This window comes from Ischnura elegans, chromosome 1 (assembly GCF_921293095.1).
Source record: "Ischnura elegans chromosome 1, ioIscEleg1.1, whole genome shotgun sequence".
Classification (NCBI taxonomy): Eukaryota; Metazoa; Arthropoda; class Insecta; order Odonata; family Coenagrionidae; genus Ischnura; species Ischnura elegans.
Window position 1 is genome coordinate 47134491 of NC_060246.1, and position 22995 is coordinate 47157485.

Genomic DNA, 22995 nt, shown 5'->3' on the forward strand with positions numbered 1-22995 from the left:
TTCCATGAAGTCTGTGCCTTATGCATGCATTGGTAATCTCAGACGATGTAAAACTCCTATCTACTCGTATAGAAACTAGGTCCCTGTGACGTCACGTGGAGTGGCATCGCATGGGCGCCAATCTGGCCATTTTCAAATGCAGTTAAAATTGACCATTGCCATTCGTCTAAACTGTGATTTATAAAACCGAATAATTTGTATATTATGAATACACTAATGGTGGGCAACGAATCATAATCAATGCTTTTCGTTTTCTTTAATGGAGGAAACTACCCTATTAGGTATTTATCACAAAATAATCTGAGAGAACGTAGCATAAACGCATCTATCAGGGACAATTAAATATCGATGCCCAACAGTAATTGCGAATCACGCTTAAATGTGTATCAGCAAAACTAGGTAAATAGATTTAACTACTCACTCAATTACGGTGATAGGTGATGACACAAGAAGAGATACTCATTCAAGGTCTCTGATACGATAAACCGACCCACCATGACCTACAACAGCCATAGACATACCCTTGCAAGCTTCTAGGAAAGGCATGGAAAGATATAAAAAATCGGAATCGCATGTTTTCTTTCCTGGGCGCCTATTCCTCTGAATATGTTCCCATGGTTGATGAAATATCCGAATATTTCTTTTCCACGCAAACAAAGACGAACATGTGTCAAAGAACTCCACGATACGCATACGACTCGCATTCCGCCACCCTCGAGGTCGGCCAAGGTCAGGTAGAATGATGGAGGGGTTAAAAAATCGGGCTAATAAAAGGAACTAACCAATCATATCGTTAGGAGGGGAAGTTATTTCCCCCAACCCATCCAGGTGAAAAACAGCAGCGAACGGAAGGGAAAGGACTTCGAAAAAGTAACTTCTAGCATCCGAAATTAACGCAGTTGAGATGACTAGCAGGGTCAAAGTTATTTCGAAATAAAAATGAAATACGTGAGCCTACTGTTCAGCGTATGTTAACGGCGTGCGTAGAAATATATACCCCTTAATGTGCTTGACAAATATTGAGAAAATACTCTCAATTTTAGCATATTACATCGTTTAAACTAGGAGGATTTTTCGATCTTCCCGGCCGCCTCCTCTCCATTTTCACCTACATCGTAGCCTTCAGGCGACGCCACTATATTATGACTACTTCCAAGCCACCAGCCTGCGCAGCGGCCGTGGGTGGAGGCCTCAGGGAGTACCCTTTTGGCTTTTTCAAGTATGTAGCCGGCTCGCTCGACCTTGGGACCTTATAAAATCCGCTTTTTGGCGTCGCATTTTTCGTAAGCACGCAGACAGTTTAGCCACTGCTGCTAGTCATCCCGTTCCAGCTAACCAACTCATTAAATTGTTTCATACCTGTGACGCGACGCCTAACGTTACGGCAATTGGAGATTACTTTTGTGATTCCCCAGGTCACGTGATTTATGACGGGCCTGATTACTAAATCCCGATATAGTGCTTAATAATTTTTTCATATTAATACAGAATTTGGGGGTTTCACTGTTGGCGTCAACTGCGCAGCCACCTTTCATATACCTCCTTTTTCCTGAGGGTAGATCCACGCTTCATCGGCCGGCATTGTGGACGGTTTTTGCCATAGCGATAATGCCGTCAGAACAGGACAACAGGAGTCGGACGTATGACACTGGTTAGGGTACTTGCGAGGAGCGCAAGAAACCATATTGCGACGTACGCCTCCGGGGCCGAGAATGGAGTGAGAGTGAGGGGTACGTCAAGGATGGTGCGTGGGTCCCCTTTGGACTACGAAGAGAATGGCTGCCGTAAGATAAAGGGGGCAGGGGAGAAGGAGGAGGTTGGAATTAGGTTCGATACAGTAAGAGGGAGAAATGGAGATGCATACGGGATAAGGAGTCTGTCTGAGGATGTAGGGGAGGAAGGATGAGAGTATATATGTTGAAAGGGTATGAGAGTGGGTGGATCTTTGGGGTTTGGATTGGGGAGGATGCGGCGTTGGGGGGTTTAACAAGAGAAGGAGTGGGGGAGGGAGAGGAAGGCGGTGGAGGGGAGGGGGCTTTTGAAGCCGCTGGGATGGGAGAAATATAACGAGGCATGAATGGAAGTCCTTGTCAGGAGCAGCTCGTGAAACCAGGGAAGGCAGCTAAGAATCCCATCTCCCCAGCCATGCTAACCTCTGGATTCCTTAACTTCTCCCTTCTCACTCTTTCTTCTCCCCATACCGTTCCCTCCTCCTATCACCATTTCCATGCTTTATCTCCTTCTCCACCTTCCCATTCACCCTCTCTCTCCCTCTTTATCAGTTCCCTACGGTTAGCGTTGTATAGGGATGACATTCCTCCCTGCTTTGAATTTTCTTTCCATCCATAACGCCTGAATGTATGGTGTTCTTAGCGTCCTCCTCTCTTTCTGATAGAAGCTAAATCCTCCTCCGTATACTTTCGTTATGCCAGCGTTGTTCTTTTTTCAATAGTTAATGCCTTCCTGCCATGGCCTATAAAGTAATTATTTATGCGCTTCCTTTCAAATTCAACGCAGCTTGCCAGTATTTTTCATGCTTTCTTACTTTCATACTTTCTTTAAGTAAGTGTTGGAATCTCTATACATATTGAGGGACATTTTCATGCCCTTCTTAGCTTCCCAGTCTATCATTGATTGTCACTTTCTCTCTTTTATTTGATTCCAATTTAATTACGAACCAATAATATTCCTTACCTTTTTCCAACTTGACCTTGCATTCTCATTTGAAGCAGTCTTTCTGTCGATGAAAACAGCCTCTTATTATCTCTCATCTCACCATTCAACTGTCCGGACATCATTTCCATGATTTATTCATGCCCCAACGCTGCAAGTAAACTCTGTAACTATTCTTCCCATGTGATGATATATCTTAGGTTGATTTTATAGCCCTTTAATTCAGAAGCTCCGCAAGCTTTTCATTATAATGCTCTTGAAATTTATAAATCGAATTCTTATTGTTGATTTTTTAAGAATATATCGATTAGAAAAAAAAATTCTCTCGATGAGCTATTTAAATTATTCACTTCATTTACTATAGAAAATTGGCCTTGGTTCCAGTAAAATGAGTATAGAAACTATAATGGAAATTCCAAGTCCTTCCTCAAACATGAAGCGAGGGCTAAATATACGTAATATTCAAGGATTTTTCAAACGTTTGTCAATTTTCATTTCACGTGTCGAGCAACAATAAATCATGAAAAGCCGGATTTTTAATAGGTTAAGGTTTCTTATCAGTAAGAATATGATTTATATCTAGAAAATATGCTTCCGTCAAGGTCTTTTAAAAGGGGATGAACACTTAAATTATTATGCATTGGATATTATACATATTGGATATTTATCAAGATATGGATTCATATGAGACATATTATATAAGTCAAAGGAGAACAAAATTGTTCATGGGATTAAAAACCTACATGCAGAATAATAATACACAGAGCAGCGGTGAGGCAACCCTGAATTTCCGTTTGAAAATTAATTAATTACATCTATTCGAATGCTTACTCAAGCATGTAATAGGCTAATAAAAACCTCAACTCTTAGAATAAATGCCTGCTGGGGCAGAAAAAATCTTGGGAATAAGAGAGATAAGGCTCTCAAATAAAAAGCAATTCGCTATGACGGGTGGCCCATGGGTGGATTGGGAGGGCGACGATTGTTCGTCACTCCCCCTCTCTCTGTTTGATAAGGGAAGTCTGGCGTGAGGAATGGGGCGAGCCGCATAACAAAAGGTCAAGAGAGAGGCCACCGCTGCCGGTCACTACCACACCACGGCGAAAGAGTAGAAAAATGTCATTTTTATCTTGTTATAACCCTTTTTTATGACTCGGGATTTCATGTTCGCCGAAAGAATACTGCATTCAATCAATATTCCTAGCCAAAATACGGTATTAATTTTCGAATTTCCGCAAAAATATTATTTTCAATTTAAAAATAAATATTAATTTAATTTCCTAAGGCAAATTATGAGTATTGTCCAAAGAGTCTGTCTGTTTCTCCGACAGGGAAGCCAAGCTACTCGTTTAGTTGATATTTATTTCGTAGCTTCTTGCTCACAAGGGTGAAATAATAAGAAGTTTTGAGGGTGCTAAATCAATCCCGGTTTAACAATAAGTGTAAGACTGATTTTGATCAGTTTGTTATACTATGTTTCATAAGTTATTCCTTCCAATCCTAAATATGAGTGTCATGCTTTAGCACTTTGTAGCACATGATAAATTCGAAGGTACTCCATTATGGTCACCTGCGAGATATTCGTATGCTAATCAATTGATTTACCTGGTACGTCACATTTGAATATAATCCAGTGCAATATGCTCTTTATGAACGATTTCGAAACACTCCACTTAATGTGTCTCCATGATACGGTAATTTTCTACAAAATGGAAACCATAAAACCACTCAGCTCCAGCAGATGGCATAGGGCCATCAATTCGGCTTTGTATATCTATTCTGTAAAACTCTATATAACCCTTTCCTTTCCTTGTCCTACTCCCGGAAATCTCTGAAAGTCTCCCCCTTGTCACGGATTACGTCACATGACACGAGTAATGGAATGGGGAAAAGGTTTCGGCACGGCCTGCAAAAGGGCTCAAAGAATGGCCGAGATCTTTTGGGAGCCCTTGAGTGGAAGGATGAAGCTAATGTGGTGGAACATTGGACGTCCTCTTTGCCCGTTATATTGGACGGAATGATGTAAAATGCGATCTGAACATAGCTCCCCGACGAATAAAAAATGATGCACTCAGAACTCCCTATCTCTTGCATCCCATAAAATTCACATCAGTTTTCAGAGCATAGAATACCATTCCTTAGGCGTCACATACCTGTCATATTTCAAAATCCCTTCACTTCAAAGTTATTCCGCTCAAACAGCACGCATTCATGAATTCATATCGATCCAGAACAAATGTAGTAATACGGAGGGAATGAGTGTGAAATTCAAATTGACAATTACTTACAATGCACGTAGATATACTGTAATGTAAAAACTGCATTTAAAATTTTAGGTTGTGGCTTTAAATAATAGCCTTACAATTTGAATTAATTAATTGAAAAGGCTAAGAAAGCCATGATACATGCAAGAGAGAATACCTAAATGATTCAAGCTAATGAAACGGTTGGTGTAAAAACTAAATGCTGAGCAAATACTGCGTTCTATCACAAAATATTAATCGTTAAGGAATAACAACAGAATACTACCGATTTTTTGATTTGGTCATTTTAGCTTTCGTGTAAAATATTTTTTAACGAATACTAAGTCCTAGACCATAAGAAATTTTCAGTCAGCGATTAATATTTACTGGTTTGTAGTCTGATTAGAAGAGCGAGATAGCTAAAAAGCTGTTTTCATAGTAATTATTTCAATACAAAACAATTTTTTTCCAGCAATGGACCTCAGTTTCCTGATGCACGGATTACTTTATTAATTATTCTAATATTGTTTCTTCTCACGGAAAATGTAGTGATGTGGTTAACAAAATTAACACCCGACTTTAGGTAAATAAAACTTCGAGGCATAATATTATCCGGCTCAGCTGAAATTCGCGACTTATGGAAACATAAATCGTTTTACAAAAATCGAAGCGAAATTAAAAATTCTCTTATCTCACCAAAAAACGCAAATCTTTAACCTTCATCCAATTTACTCGATCGGAGACAGGTGAATCATAAAATACTTCCGCATCAATGGCATAATCGATAAGAATAAAACTAAAACTTGGAATTTCTGAGTTATCTGATTCGCAAGAACAGGAACATTCCGAAGAGAAGCCCTGACCCAGTCTTTGAAATTCAAGAGAACGTCGACAACGTGGAAACAATGGAGGCAAAATACACGCTGAATGAATAACGAAAGAGGGGTTGAGGGAAGAAAGGCTGACGGTATGTGTGCTGACGTATGTGTGTGTGTGTGGAGAATGGAATTGAAAGGTGGGTGGAGAGAATAAGACGAGAGTGGTGAGAGTTGGTCGGAATGGGAAGGGAGTTAGGATATTTGTGGAGAAGATAAAGGGAACCATTGAGTGTCGAGATAGGTTGTGGCATTACGTTTTTGAGGGATTGGATAAACTTCTCACCGGATTTTTGCACAAGAGCGATGGAAGAGAAGGCCGAGAGAGAGAGAAATGAAGACATAGGTAGAGGGAGATTTAGGACGGCAGCGTGGAAACCCCGCCAAAAGGTTTGTGTTTAATCTGTGTAACGTTAGTGTGTGCACACTGCTCAGAATGGAGTTATCGTTTGTCTCGTCTGAATTTATGCTTCGCCAAATGCGTGTGTGTATATATATATATATGTATACGCATGTGCGAATGGGAGTTGGAGCGGTCGGGCGTGTCTGGAAAGAGAAAGGGAATTAATTTCGGCTCGGAGGAGGTACATATCTCTCGCGGGGAGATCGTGGATGAGAGTTTATAGTGCCGGTGTGTGGGTGGGTGTCCCTTGAGCTAATGGAAATGCTTTAACAATCAGTACAATTGAGTTGAATGGGATGGGATGTGATGTGGCGGTTTCCGGAAATGGCTGGATCGTGCAGAAGCCGCCACGGATAAAGGAGAGATTAGCCGCTGGCGAAAGCGGTTGGCATATCTGCGCGTTTCAGTCGCGTTACCTTCGTCTTCTGATATGATTAATGGAATCGGCGAGTCAAGTGCTAATATTTTCCTATTAGCGTTAAATCTCTTTGATGAGAATGGAGTAGTAGATGAAATATTTTGCAAGGGAAAATTACAAATCTTCCCGTATGGATGAAAATGGAATATTTTCTCGATATTGATGAAAAAGATTTGTATTTTTACGTATTTCAGCAGAATTTCCCCAATGTAATAACAGGAGCAATTTTATGTTTGTTGAAAATAACCAATTTATATCAAAGTTGAAACTTTTAGCAATACAGTGGGTATAAAAGATTTTTTTCGGTAAAAAATTAGCATATTAGGTACTCCGTGGATGGAAGTTTAACACTCGTCATTTCTACTGCAATGTGTGTATTCAGTAGCATCTTATAGTAAAGGATAAATGGGCACAAAAGTTTAAAAAGAGCTGATTCACTCTTCAGGGCTTAAAAAAAGCTACACCTCATTCGTAACACACGCGATGACCATCGTTCTTAAATTTCTCACTAATAATTATTCCTCAACTATGCGAAGATTTCGAAAGGAAACCGTTTTATAAAAGTCCTACATTCATTCTATATTCATCGATCAAGAGTTTATTAAACTTAGAGTAAATCAATTAAAGAGGATTAATGCCTCAGCCGATCAGTGACGTAAAATTATCTCTAATGTATAATTAATTATATCACCCTTTAATTTTAAATACTTGCGAAACTAATGTGACTGTAGCAGTCAAGAGCTTGATTAATTCCAGCCTTTACAACTCCGCTGTCGCCCACCTTGAAAATATACTGCGGGATTTAATAGAGGTGGAGAATAACGACAGGATATTGGGGAGAAATGAGGCTTCAAGGAAAAGCCGCGGGGTAGTAAACAATTTGATTAATGAAAGGAGACAGACGATGAAAATAAAGAAACATGAAACCGGGCGCGACGAGAAACTGTACTATGCAAACGAGAAGATGACATTAATAGTACTCAAAGGAAAGGCGAAGGAAGGAAGATGGGATAATGCTGAAGACGAAGGGAGTTAACAAGGAATGGAGGAAAAGGCGAAACAGAGAGTTTTGAGGGTGAAAAATGGAGGAGGAGGAAAGAGAAAGATGGGCAGGAGGAATTAGCCTGTCACGTGGGTGGACGTGTATTTGAGTTGGGCAGAATTGGGCCCTATGAACTCGCATAAAGGTATTTGAGTGCTCAGAAAGGTACTTAACAGGTACTAGAGGATGCATAATGATACTTATATTCTTCAGTTATAGCAGCAGGGGCTTATTTTCTCCTGGCTTTCCAATAGTTCATATTTCGCTGCCATTCAAAGCTTTACTCCACGTGTAAGTACGTCTTCGAAAGCCTTTTCCTTATGTTTAGGCGTCTATGTTTCTTTTCAACAGATATGCCTCCTTGATGAACGTGATTCCTTTGCTGTTACCTTGATTTTATATTTGATGATGTATTCCTGTTGCGGACTGGATGCTAGGATTTTCATTTATCTCCTTTCACCTTCACGTAATATTCTTTTTCATGACGTTACTCATTACATGAAGTATATCTTGTGGGTAGCCTTCATTTGTCGTTGTTTGACCGATTTCCCCTGCATGTATTAACATGTCATTTTTTCCCACGCATATTCATCCTATTCCCAATCTGAATCTCTTTCTCCTTATTTTATATATTGAGTCTCGGACTTACACATTACACATTATTACGCGTACAAGACTTTCAAATATTCATTTAAGCTCCCGAATACAAAGACGAATGAAATTCTTGGATGAGTAAATAATAACTACCCACTTTGATGCAGATATTTGATAGCCAGCTTATACTACTAAAATACCATGACAGATACAACATGGGGATAATAACACCACCTACCCACGTATTCATTTTGAGAGTCGAGCGCGAAAACGAATGCATGGGTTCCTCTTGAATGCCTTACTGGGTAGTCTAAATAGTAACTGTATGTGTACTCGAATACATGTACTGGACAATCCCAGCACAATCCCATAGTGAGTGAGAAAAGAGATTGCAGAGTGCAAGAGACTCCGTCATTGTGGAGTAGGGATGTGGAGTCTGATTGTGAGGGCCTTCTTAACTTGCCTCAAATCCTCGGCTCAAATGCGTAATTGTGGCTCCGCGGCTATTTCGCCGACCCTATGCCTCCCCCATTCCCGTACAATGTCACCGACGGCTCCCCACTCCACTCTTCCATTTGCGACTAGCGCTCTCCCCTCACCCTCTCTCTCCTCCTGACAGCGCCGCATCATAAGCCGGCGACTCCCTTTGTGTGTTCACCCGCTCCGAGAGACGAGAGCTGTTGTCCCTCTATTAAAACTTTTTCTCTTTTATTTCGTTCATCATCCCAGACTTCTTTTTCGTCGCGACTTGGCCTCGTTCCCTTTGCTCCGACACGGCGGCGACGGCGCAATCCAGACTACGGGCGTTTGGGACGAAGGACCGCACGCCGCCGCTCTCAACTATGTGGTCCCACAGATCTCCTCCCTTTTAGCGGGAGCTTCCTTTTTAATCGGCCCCCACTCAAAGTTGCCCACCGCAAAAAGGTTGCGAGGTCAATGTGCGGGAGACATTTTACGAATCTAGGTTTTTTTCAAGCATAAAAATTCAAGGGATTCATTGCAGTCTCAGATCACCCGAACGACAGAGCATTACAGCTCATGGATTTAGACTTGCTTCAATTTTCTCTCTCGTGGTGATTTTCTGGTGAATTCCTTTCCCAAATAAAACGAAAGAATAGAAAATTATTCAAAATAATGCCATTAAATATCCAGCATTATAATTGTTCAATAAAAATAGGTGAAAGATGATGCTATTACTAATCAATCATTAAATTGAATGAAATCCACCATTTAATAAAAACTAACAGCATCGAGGAAATATACTCGTGAATAAAAAACTAGTGAATGAACACAGACATGCACTCGTGAATGGTCGTTACGTATAGGAGTGAAAATTTTAGTTTGTACATAAAAATATGTAATCAATGTACATGGTGCCCTAAATATTAAAACAATTAATTTTGCACAATCGACTCTGCAAAAACATCTATTACCGAACGCAATGGTGAAAATTTAACTAATTTTTTACGAAAGTTAGAAACAACGGAATAATCTAAAGAAACCCTAAGATTTTTTTAAAGGTATGGTGGAAGAGTAGTTAAAAATATACTAGATGGTATTCCCTACTTTCCCTAAATAGGAATAAGATTCCCTGAGCGAAAAGTTTTTTTTCTTATAAGATTTGTTTTACAAAAAGGCAGTGGATCAGCCATTGACTGAGTTTATAAAAATGTATCAGTTCGGAGATATAGTCGTTCGAAATTGATGAAAAATCGGAATAATATTTTTAACTTAGGCGTAAACCAGGATCTTATATTGAAAAAAATAAAGTCTTGAGGCCTTTTAATCATGAATATGCGAGACAGATGATCCAAGTGAGAATATATCACCACCATATAAATTAGAAAAATGTGATAAGAGTTACTTAACAATAAGACGAATAAGGATATAGCTAGAAGATCCTGAATCGTGTCTCGGTCAAGGTAAACGATATTTATTCTGGAGAATATGCTAAAAAAAACTACATATTATGCAGATGTGGAGCTTTTTCCATCTAAACTATTCATCCCCTCACCGTCGTCACTCCTTGCACGTCATACGTAGGCAATGGAGGCTTAGTCATCACGGTAATTACGCAATTAGTCAGGATTCGCCGCCCACGCCATCTCTGCGGAGCTTGTTTTACGGCGCGAGGATGCTAATTCGACAAAGTGGCCGGAGCCAGAGTGGAGAGGCGACGCGCGATGCACCTGAGACCGGAGGACGATGGCTGCGGAGCGAACACATATCTCAACGAGAGGCAAACAAGGGAATGAGTCAGGGGAAGATGGCGGTGGGAGAGAGTGTGTAATCCGAAAGAGGACATCCCCGCATTCTCACCGCCCCAATAAACATATCTCTCTCTCTCTCTCAGTCCCGGAAAAGGCGTGTCCCCTCCCCACAATTCCTGCAAGTGGCCCTTTGTATGGATGATTGTCGTCCCGCGGGTCCCACCTGAGACGATCCCAATTGTTTCCATGTAACGCCCAAATCCCTTACCACTAAGGATATCTACCTACTTCCTCTCCGCCCGTACGAGCACGTTTTTCTGTGCGGCCAGAAATTTAACCCAAAAGTGGCGACGCCCGGTATCAAAAAACGGCGTCTTCATCAAGACGGTGACGCACACGAAGGGTAAGATTCCGTAGTTCAAGCCTCTTCAGGTTTTTCCTCTTTCAAGGCTCACCTTATATGCATTAAATAACTAATTTACTATGCGAATTAATCCTATCTAAGTATACTTCATGGGTACTTACAGTTCAACAGATTGCGGTTCCATCGTATGCTTGCATCGCAAGATTCAATTTTGAGCAAAATCGGAAAGAGCGATGTCTGACATGATATGGACATGGACGCATGGCTTGATAACAATATCACCCTTACCTATTTCTCTCTTATATGAGTAAAAAAAATATTCCTGTCAAAATTCGTAAGGCACTTGTTAGATTTAATTTTTTTTCTCATTTTACCGTGGATATTTGCAGTAAAGATATTTTAAATTCAATAATTTGATGGTGCTAAGCAAAAACCATTCATCACATATTTGTGCCACATGCAAAAGAATGGTCCAATTCATTCTATGAAACTGACACGTCATGACGTCACTATACTGGTCAAAATTAGTACACCTGACCTGATTGGGAGTTTAAAACCTACTTTTTTCTACTTTACAGGTCGGGGATATCGGAGCGTGCATGCCGCCGCGGGTGCCGCCGAGTGCAGCGAGAGCTGATCCGCTCGCCGGCGGGGCCGAGGGGGCGACTGGGGCGGCTGTCGCAACCCAGCGGCTGTGCGGCCACGACCGACACCCTGCCAAACACCTCCTCCAAACGCTCCTCCCAAGGTTTGTGCAACCACTCATATTAATTCCGACCCCTGTGTTAGGGAGATACCAAGCAATGAGTGACTAAGGATTGATAGCTATACAATCAATGTTCATCTATTCGCTTGAATATAGCCGTCGGTGTCACCATATCATGATCCAAAATGTAAAATATTACTCGCCGGAAGTAAGAGCTCGATTCAAAGGCTAGGCTATTGCTATTTATTTGAATTAAATTAATTGGTGAACATCGCGAGGTTGGAAGTAAATTATAGGCCCTATATAATTTCATATGCGTGAAAACTTTAATTAATGAATATTCTTGAGAAGAAGTGCAATAGTAATGTTATGGCGTGAATACACTTGGAGTGATTTAGATAACACTGTAAATTGAAATTCAGGTCAGGTTACATATCCTATTAATCTGAAAAATATGAAAATGGTGTAATATAATTCAATCTTCTGTCATCAAGGTTGAGTGGATTTCTCTCCTTGAAACCGATAACTGAGAAAATTGTAATTTATCAAGCTAATAAGTTAAGAATTAACTTGAAATACTTTTCGCTGTTAACCGACGCGAAAATATCAATTCCCAGCAGGAATACCCTTAACTTTTAATTGGATTGGAAGACGGGGTTTAGTTATTCTCATACCCAATTTTTACTCGCTTTCCTGTCTCTTCGCAATTGATGACAACTCCCTTATCTCCATCGTTAGAGTGCCCCAAGCATTCTGGAATCCTGTCGAGGAAGCTGGGCGCAGGTCGTTAAAGTGCGCCGTGACCGCGAACAAACCTCTCGCACTAAATGGAGTCTAATGACACCTCAATGTAAACAAACACTCGCCTCCTGGTTTATTGCGCGCTGGAATTTTCAGCCGTTCGAATCACTAAGGTTTTATGTTTGTTCATCAGGTTTCACTTGAGCTGACTAGACCTTCGGTGTTTATTAGACACAGCGTCCGAGTTCATTGGCATTTCAGATGGTATCTCATTTATTTGAGCATCGAGTTCCAACCTCCATCGCTGTTAATTCGCTCTTCACCAGTGGGGAATTCGACGCGCAAACACTTTGTTACGCCATAAAAACTGGTTCATCCTTTAACTCTGGAATAAATGAACAGCTGCAATCATCAATGAGGGTTTTGATATTTCCTTTATTATTATGATATTCTATGTTTTATGATAACACTTAACAAGAAGCGTATAAATGCGTGTGCCTATGTTATAAAATGGTCAGTTTACTCGATGGAAAATAAATGATGGAAGCTGATGGAAGATAAAATGAGTGTACAGCTCCAATTACATTTCCCTCCAGTGCCCACACCTCATTTCTGCCTAACGAGTAAGGAAATAAGTGAATGCAGTCATGACCGGAATTGATGCAACTATTTAAAGGGACACATAAAAGGAATAGGATGAAATTGGTGCGAATAATCATTGAATAAAAAATTGGAAATACATAAAGAGGGGAAAATATCCTCATACGTGAACTTTGCTTCACGACAAAACTTGGTACATGAAATATTACCAGATTTCAGAATTTCAAAATCCTTGTTTCATGGCCTAATGACAGTTTATAATCCAGCCTTAAAATGACCTCTTTAATACAGCCTAATTCCACGATCCTCTCAGTGACTGTCCAATAGAGAATTAAGCATCGGATAAAATGGAGTGTGGAAATTAAAGAAAAACATTCGGTCTAAAAGAAAACAATTTTTACCCTCTTACCAGAGAATAGTTAAAAGGCTTACGTGTGGGGGTTTACGTTCCGTAGCAAGTTTACGTTACTTAGCAGAAAACATTTTTACTCTCTTAACAGAGAATAGTTAAAAATTCAGTAGGATAAATTTTGTACACCCTTATCAGAGAATAGTTTAAAGGCTTACGTGCGGGGATTCACGTCTTGAAATGATGCATGTCCCCTTCCCCTTCAACTCCCCACCTTCAGTCCGCCAGGAAACAGACGATCACGCCCATCCCACGCCCGGCCGACCTCAATGGCAGCGAAAATGAAATCCTCCCGTCGAGATTTCGGATACGCCCGGCTCCCGTGTTCAAGTCGCCATCGGGATACCTCCAAATTGGCGTCAGGGTGACGCCGCCGCGCCTTCATCCGTGAGATAGAGACGAGACCGCAATCAGGAAGGGAGCCCGGAGCCAGAGCAACGTACGTACGTACTACACCCACCCGTCCGCCAAACCCCACTCCGACGTGGAGCGGGAAAAAAAGAACGCGAGAGAAGGGCAGCGCAGCCCTTGGGGGGACTCAGGGAGAAGGGCGGCTTCATTGCTGTCGGAAGGCACATGAGCGCAGCACGCCCATCCAAGTCCGAACCGATAGCGTCGATGGTCGGCCGATGTGTATCGGGATGATGCCCGCATTACGACGCGGGAGGAAGCGTGCGTCCGCCCGTCAAAGGGATGCACTGTGCATGAGAAAGGCGCTGTCAGGCCGTGGAGCGGGGTGGGCGGTGGTTTGGACCCTGGAGGGGTACGGAGAGGGCTTCTATTTTTTAACGGAACGCCTAAAGGTGTGGGGAGGACGATTGGTCATGGGCGGAGGAGGGGGGGGAGGAGGAAGCTCACGCACTCTTGCCTGTTTACTGCTCGAAACTTGATACGAATCTCGCTCCCGATATAGAGTGGTGTTGATTGCATCCAACCTGGCCGGAATTTCATTGAAATGGGCCGTTTTAATAATGGAGTGGGTGGAGAGGGAGAAGAGGTGGGTTTGGGAGTGTCAAAGAGATGAGGGAAAGAGATGTGCTCTCGCCAAAACACTCCGGGGTGTGGAAAAAAATTTGGTCGTTCCATTTGGGCGACAGACGTATGCGGCGTAATTGTCTACGATCGAACGGATTGGCTTCGCGGATGATGTACGGATGAAATGAGTTAAAATGTCTCGCTCAATCACGTAAATCAGAGTACATTTTCATTTGTATTGATTCAAAACTCGTAAAAGTAATGAAACACGTGATCTTAGCCAGTAAATTAAGTCAAATTATCACGGCTGCATTTCCTCGAATCAATTGTAAGTGGCAGGGCGTCATTTACCCCTAAATTCCAAGGAGACAAAAAATGGAAAAATAATAGATATAATGTTCTGAGAATCTTTATTAAAAAAAATTACCCACTAAGTTTAAAAAACCGTCATTTCACTGTTTGATGAGGTACAAGGACTAAAACGTACGCAATTCTCAATTAAAAATACTGAAACAAATCATCGGGGGAAAACCGGCTTAAAAATCTGAATTCAATTGTAATTCATGGTCAAGATATTTTAAGTCAATTTTGAATAAAAAAACTGACTCTGCTAGTTTAAAAAAATGTCAGCCTGTGTCCTGTGGCGTACTCGGCCATGGAAATATTGGCATTTACGAAGTCACCATAAAATTCCCAATGGGAGGACAAAAAATCGTACATTATTTTAAATTCTATTTAACGCATCCGATAACCATATCAACAATTAAAATCGAATAATTTGTTTTTGCTGCCGCATAGGGGAAAATGGACTTCTCTAGAGAATCAAAGATGAGCGTGACAGCGGATGGAGCTTAGTCAAAAGCTTTTTCCGCAGCGCGGCTCGGATTTTGATCCACTTTTACGCTTGGAAGTTTGAACGGGTTCGCGTAACATCGCACCTCATTGGAACCAAACGGGACCTCACACGATAAGCATCGAGTTTTTTTTGCGGGACCCTTTAGAGAAAAAAAATACAATTAGAAATAAACACCTGAGCACAAAAAAGCGTTTTTAAACGGCTGACATTCAGTCCATTCGCGTTGCGTTTCGCTCCATTGTCGTCCGTTTAATCTCACTTCTTTCGCGCGATTTATCCCGCTCCGTATCACCAGACAAACCCGACGTCGACGGCGGTTTCAAAAACGAGATATCGAAGAGTGATAGATAACAGAGGCTATATCGAGGGTGATGGGGCGCCATTCCACCGATGGCTGGAGGTATAAAATGATGAGTTGTAAAGAAACACGAACAAAAGAAAATTTACGCCCGTGAAAAAAAATCCCTCTCTTTCTCTCCACGCCACCCGTGGTAGTGAAACTAACTAGTCCGTATTCGTTGCGTGCAAGCCGATCCTCACCCAAAAGTCCACTTATCCGCAATTTTCCCACTCTGCATGTTCCTACCCGAGTGAGGAAAAAATCCGAATGCGTGGAATAAAAAATTTCCGCATTCTTTCTCCACAGTTCCCGCCAAAAATTTTATTCACAAAGCCTTCTCATTCCATCCAACTACCCCAAGCTTCCTCCGAACGTTTCTATATAATAATAGGAATGAATGATGTCGGTGGACGGGAGGAAAATGAAATAATTTTGTGCGAAAAAAAATGAAAATTTTGAAATCCGACCACCGTGCGAGGTTCGGTTGATGGGGTGGATGCAGATGAGGGGATGGGGTGAGGGTGGGAGGGAGGGTGTCATAGAGGTCGTGGGGGTGGTGGGCTACGAGCGTCCACTGCTACCGAAATAATCGCATCATTCCACAGAGAGCCAGCGTGGCGTGAATCTCTTTGAAATGAGGAGCCCTTCCCTCCCACTACCCACTCCTCCTCCCCCTCCAACACTCGTCTCCATGGAGAGTGCAAAGAGGGAATGGGAAACAAACAGACTGGAGATAGAGCGAATGGGGATGATGGATGCTCTTCGTGGGGAAGAGAAAAGGAAAGTTGATAAGAAGAAGGTGGTGCAAAGTGTCTCTGAGAGGGGATGGGCAAAGTAGTGGGTTAAATTTTTATAAGTAAAATTAAGTTAAAGGCAAAAATTCTGTAATTGGCCAAGTTGGAGATTTTTAAGGGATTTATATTTTCAACCATAACAATGGAGATATCATATTAGACTTTTCTTATCTCCTTTTCAATGATAGTCGTGAAGTGTCCAAGTTAAAATAAGGGAAGACTAAAATCAATAGCTACAATAAGTCGATGACAATTAAGGAATATCTTGTTTTATTCTTCTTTTTAAACTAGTCAGCGATTGATGGAATATCTTACAAAGGGAATTTCAGCCTGCAAGAAAACTCTTATCACAAGTACTAGGACATGAAGCGAGAATTTAACATTATAAGGGTTATCTGCATACGAGCTCATCATGTCGTGGGGGAGAGACCTACAGGGAATTCCGCCCCTAATTTTGTTTTTGGCTTTCAAAAAATATTAAATAACCCAAGTTTACACATTATTTCTTCACTGTCCATCAATTTCACTCGACATAGAATAATTCATTGATTAACGTATGCCTACGGTCTCTAAAATATTGTTTAATAGAAAAACGGATTAGTTAATCCGCGGTACCCAACACGGGCCTCGATATCTAAGACAAAAAAATTTTCTTTAGGTGCAAGCTTGAAGTGAATTGTCTTCCTATATCAATAAGCATTCGCTAATAAATAATTAAAATTGTGAAACAAGACATATTTGGGAAAAACAAAATTTCACAATTTAATGAAAAGTGGTGCTAATATCGAAACAGCTACTAAAACATGGGAGTCTCAACCTTATTGTTAGCCACGAAGCTCCATACCTAGGAAGATATCTCGAGCACTCATATTGAAATGACTCAGCACCGGCGCGCGAGAGATGGGAGTTGAAATGATTGACACATCACAGGGACATGGGAATGGGAGGAGCAAAAGAAGAAGGATAGAGACGGAGCACAGGTGTGCCATGGATCAACACGGAGAGGAATAGTTCGATTCGGGACCGCAAGAGGGAATGCGGAACAACGCCCATGCCTTGAGGTGGGCTTTCGGGGCAGCCAAGTGGGATCGATGGCTGTGGAGATAGTCGTCGTCCATCAAAGAGACGGACCACGGACGAGTGGAGATACGAGGTTGACAAAAGAATGTTCCTGCAGCGGCTCGGTGCTAAGAAGGCGACAGGTCAGGAGAAAAAAAGACATTCGCGTGCGGCGGGCGATGCTCTCTTTATCACAACAAAGTTCCTCGAATGTCATTTTGTTCCCGCCTGTGTGTACGGTGCCGAGGCCCCGTGTTTGTGACATAGAGAATGTAGATATAAGAAGACCTTTCGTCGTGGCTGCGAAGTAAACGAAGGCTTAGTGCGTCTTTGAAACCAGATTAGATGGTAATAATAAAAAATTTTTATGTAAGGATGAAAATACACGCAAATTAATTCACCAACTATCTCAGTGCTTCACCTTGAGGAATGGGCTTGTTAATTGAGGGTAGATTTTAATTCTCAATAAGCTATGTGCGTGTAAATTTCAAAATCTAAGATAGGAGGGAAAGGTCCTGAAATTAGTAGTTGTTAAAATTCCAACCAAAACTATTGTTATTTGAAGTGAGCCCTAGGACTGTTGTAGATAAAATTACTGCGAGACAATTACTGCTAATGGATAAAAAGAGGAATCGGTGGCCTTCCCGATCACGGATATGGTCAGGGTAGAGGAAGGTCACGGTGTGTGGCAGGGGCGCAGCTAGGAATTAAGGCTAGGGGAGGTTTTAGGCGCAACTAATACTTACGGGTGTGGGGGTATTGCATACCCACCAGGGTAAGCAGGAGTTGCGGGGGCCCTTCTCCAGCAAAAATTTAAGAATAATGGTTCAAAATGGCGAGTTTTACGGCTTTCTGAGGGATATTTTATAAATCCTAACACTATTTTATAAGTAATACTGATCCAAATAAGTAAAATGGATTGAACTTAAAAATTTCTCTGAGTACTGGGGGGGGGGGGTTTATCCCCCAAAACCCCCCCTCGCTGCGCCACTGGTGTGAGGAACTATTCAATCTTGACCAATTGCAAAAAAGTCTGCTCCACCAATGACAAATGCTCCTACATGCTTACTCTCTAGGTATCTGGCAACTCGGAAAAAAACATCGCTTTGCGGTGGGTGATGCTTTTTTTCCAACAGAAATCGAATGTCATTTCATCGAGGCCGCGTGCTCCTTTGAGCGGCAATGTTTCGCGTTAGCGCGTGCGGGCCCACGCGAGTGCGACCCGTGGAAAATGAGCTCGAGAGGAGGCAAAAAGGAAAGGTGACGTGGAAGTCGGATATAAATTGGTGAATCCAGCCGTGTCCCTCTCCCTTTTGAGAACGGGATCCGAGACACAAAGGAATAGCGCCCTCACCCATTGCCACCCACCCATCCCTCGCCACCGAAAAAAATCAGTTAGATTTATTAAAAAAAATATGCTCACGGTTTTCTCGGCTCGGCTAGCCGGCTAACGATGCGCGTCACACAAAGGAAACATCAGCGGGTGGCGAGAAAAAAGATTCGGTTGTTTCGTATGACGAAATATGCCTCGTGTCGTGCCAGCCGGGAGTTAAGAGGAGTTTTATTCGTTTTAAAATTCTCTCCCAGTTTTGTCATTTGGAGGGCATTAAGTTGCTAATTTTGGTCGTCATGCCTTTTTCCTGCCTCCGATAAAGCTTAACTACCCATTACATTGGGGGTGGCTGTCTCACAAAAATGCTTGAGTAACCAAGTCGGAAAAAATTGGATTTTTTAGTACGTATTTAAACCTGAATTCGAATGAATCTGTTCAAAAGAATGGCAGTTACCTTCGTTACAAAGTAGTGAATAATTAATTTCGAATGATAAATTTCATTCACAAGAATACATATAGCTAGCCTTTATGGAGTACATCTATCCTGTACCTGTAGTTCGATATACTTTTGCTTACACGGCATCATGGACTATGCATACAGTTACGGCGGGCAATCGAAGACTATTTGTAAAAGTAAGCATCCTGGTTTTACATTCTAAAAAGACTTAAATGGAGCTGTTTTAAATTGATTTTCAGTTATTAATGAATGACAATGTTAAATATCGAATTGCTCTCCTGTAGTTTCACAAGAAATTTTCCGATGTAAATAAACTTTGAAGATGCAAACTGTTCTTTGCCTAGAATGCTTGAATAAATTGTACCAGATTTCGAGTTCAATTGAAAATTTTCAATTAGAAAACATTAATTGAATCACCTAGAGTATAGTTAGACAATTTGACAATATTTTAAAATTTTAATAAGGAATTTCTGAGACTAGGCTATTATTGAATAAAAATAAGTATCGAAATCTCATATGATAATTTAATTTATAACAGCAATATTTTATGCGAAATTGTTCCGAAAAATTACCAATGTGTACTGCACAACATAGGCTCCTTATTTTCTGCACAAAAACATTTCCCATGCACATTTTAGTCTTGACCATGATTCTCACAGGAAAATTAGCCATACCATTTGGTGACATTCAATTCCATGAGCCTTATTCTTTTCCTTCCGAGTAATAACACCCGCTTTGCACTCAAATAGATGGAAAGGTCGTCACCCCTCACCCAAGTTTTCAAGGCTTCCCCACTGTTTTCGCAAAAAAATGAGATCTTAACCAAGGGGTTGCATTCTAAGCGCTCCAAACACTCCTCCAACATAATTGAAAAAGTTGACTTTCGAGCGCAGCCATGAAGGAAACCTGACACGATATAATGAAACGCGTAAAAAGAGGGAGAGAGAGAGGATTGAGGGAGGAGGTGGAAGGGGTGAGTATACCTGCCTTCGGGGGTGGCACGAACGAACACAATGAGGAGGCCCTGGCCGCGGGGATTGCGGGAAGGGAAGCCATTGAAGGGTTTATGAAAAGTGTTCTTCGTCGTGGACTCTCAAAACTTGCCCTCATTCGTACGCTCCTCTCGCAGCGGCCTCGTGCGGCGGCCGGATGGGAGAGAATAGTGGTGCAGCCTGGCGGGAGGGAATTGTGTGAAAGGGGCACAGGGAGAAGAAAGGGGGGGCGCCTCACTCCGTGGAATATATACACAAGGATGCGTGGGCGGGTTGGACAGTGTGTCAATGAAATATTCACGGGTGGAGAGCGTGCTCGGGCGTTATCAGATGATTGTCCTTCACGCGTCGGAGGTGTATGCACGGGATATTTTATAGGGCGTGAGTAAGTGACTGCATAAGTATATATGTTCTAGAGTCACTCTTGAAAGATATTAACTCTCTATTTTCGGGAGGAAAAATGAGAGTAAATGATTAACTTTCTCTCTGGAAAAAGTGGAAACCGCAATAATGATAAAATAACCGCAATGAAATACTAAATGCAAAATGATATTCACTACGGTCCCATCAAAATAACTTTTGGAATACGAGAGTGGTTCCATGATTCTTTTAGTATCAAGTTGTATAACCGAAGGTGGACATGAAAATCATTACGTGAACGTTTGTTTGATATCTGTCTTGAATGCAGACAAAACAGAATAAAAATTCTAATCGAGTTACAATTGATAGTGCAGCGGATTAATATTAAAATTTCTTCTCATTTTTTGTTCTCAAGTCGTCCTTTTTATTATTGGCATGAAAATTAATTACGCCATAAAATAAAATTTGTAAAAATTATACGAAAAAAACCCAACAACATACGTAAATTACATTCCCTTGCTTAGGATTACGCTATTTTCTTTGGTTAAGTTGATGAAAAGCGTGAGATGGACACAAGCAGCATAAATAAAAGCGGCGATACGTTAATATTGTACCAAGTTAAATAACCGTATAGCTTTTATGTGAATCAACACTACTTGTCAATAGTAAACTCGTTCATATTTCATATTGTAACGAATCTAATTAGCTATTTATCCAATTAAATTCCACCAAAGAAAATTTTTCAATTAAAAAGGTAAGGTAACGAAAAATTATTCTGGAGATAAATCGTTGACAGTTGAGACGACGAGCTGTATCGGCCCCCAGAACTTTTATGACGAGTCGAGCGGGAAGGGAAACTCGTGAGTGAGGGGTGTGAGGAGAGGGCCTGGTGGGAAAAACGAGACGGCTATCGCGTGGACGGGCTGCCTGCGCGCCCGCCAACCGTCCGACAGACATCCGATCAGATAGATACTCTCGGCTGCACGTGGAAGCGGTGAAGCTTCCCACACGCCCCAGCAGCTCGACTACGAAAGAGACAGCCAGGAAAGTTCCTTAAGTGCGAGGGATGCCCGCGGGTACTGCCTCGGTCAGGTATTGGTGGGGGAAATGCACTGGCACTTTTAGAAAATTTTGATTTTTTTGTGCATACTAATAATTACTGTGGGATGGCCTTTATTCGGTAGCTTAGCAATTGCTTAAATGAAATATTTTATTGGTAGCTATGTGTAGAAAATTACCTCAATCCATTAGTGTTCAATCTCGATGGATAGTTTCGATTAAGTACAATGACGGCAACACGAATTTAATAACCCCTTGTCTTTCTACATTTAACTCTAAAATAAAATGAAACGTAGCTTAAATGTCGGTGAATAAACATTGACCTCAGAGAACACATGAATATTTGATGGCAAGGTTCGGTAGCCCACGCCACGCGGTCGCATGCAGTCCCCGTAGCATTGTCACTTATCTCATAAATCTCATAGATGTCGGCAATATTTCAACAATTCGTTCAATGAGAGAAATTTTAAAGAGAGTAAATTGGGTGTCAAAAATAGTTAAACCACAACTTTATGCACAAACTCTAGGGAATATGAGTGAATATGAATTTATTTAGGTGACGTAGCCTAGTAGAGCTTGCGGTATGAAAACCTTACCATTCCCTACATTATAGTAAGAAAAATAAGTGCATCTATCAGTTCTGCACCAGAGTAACCGGTTTCGAGAGGGCGTTCGAGGACAGGACCATTGTTAGGATGAGGGCGCACAGGAAAAAGAAACGATGGGGAGAGATGGAAAAATCCTGAAGACATTGTCGAAGTCAGCGAAAATACAGCATTCGTGGGGGTGGCTCAACCGCCTCTATCTATCGTTCCCCAAAATCCCCCAGCTACACACATACCCGTTTTCCTTGCCTCGATCTCATTCGCCTGCTCTGCAATACTTTTCTCTCTCTCTCTCCTTCCCTTTGCTGGCCCTTAACTCTCTGATAAGCCACGTGACATGGGCGGTGAAGCGGAGCAAAAGGGAGGGAAAGAATTAAACGCGACGCGAGAGGAGTAACAAGGAAGGACAATGGGGAGGGTGGGTTTCTTCACAGGGGATGGGGAGACGGAGGGAGGGTTGCAAAGGACGGAAGAAGCACTGAGGGAAGTTAGGAATAAGGGGAACCAAGGGGGTTAGAGATGTAGAGGGTAGCAGAGTTCGGAAAGTGGGGTAAGGATTATAGATGAGGGGGCTAATGAGATGCTGGTGCCAGAATGGATAGCAGAAAAGAGAATGAGCATTAGAAAAGAGAGAAAAATTGTTTTCTTGAATTACTTCCAATAAGAAAGGAAATGAAAAAAGATAATGTGGAGAAGGAATGAGGAGAAATATCTACTATGACAGGGCATAAGGTAGTGCAAGTAGTTCCACCGGGTTCATTTCCATTAATAGTCATGGAATATCAACTTATTCCATTCAGTGTCTTTAACAGAGATCCATACATTGCAAGTACTCCACACATATTCAAATATTTTAAATATTTTTGAGAGTAAAATCAGTGATATTT

The 22995-nt window shown here is 41.5% G+C and overlaps 1 protein-coding gene across 1 annotated transcript in view; it reads left to right on the forward strand.

The window, feature by feature from the left end:
• LOC124159508 (discoidin domain-containing receptor 2-like) overlaps window positions 1-22995 on the forward strand; it is a 574242-nt gene that overhangs the window by 261327 nt on the left and 289920 nt on the right. Inside the window, exon 3 of the mRNA XM_046535367.1 lies at window positions 11401-11570. The gene's annotated coding sequence lies outside the window, so the exon portion shown is untranslated. The remainder of the gene's footprint in view (window positions 1-11400; window positions 11571-22995) is intronic.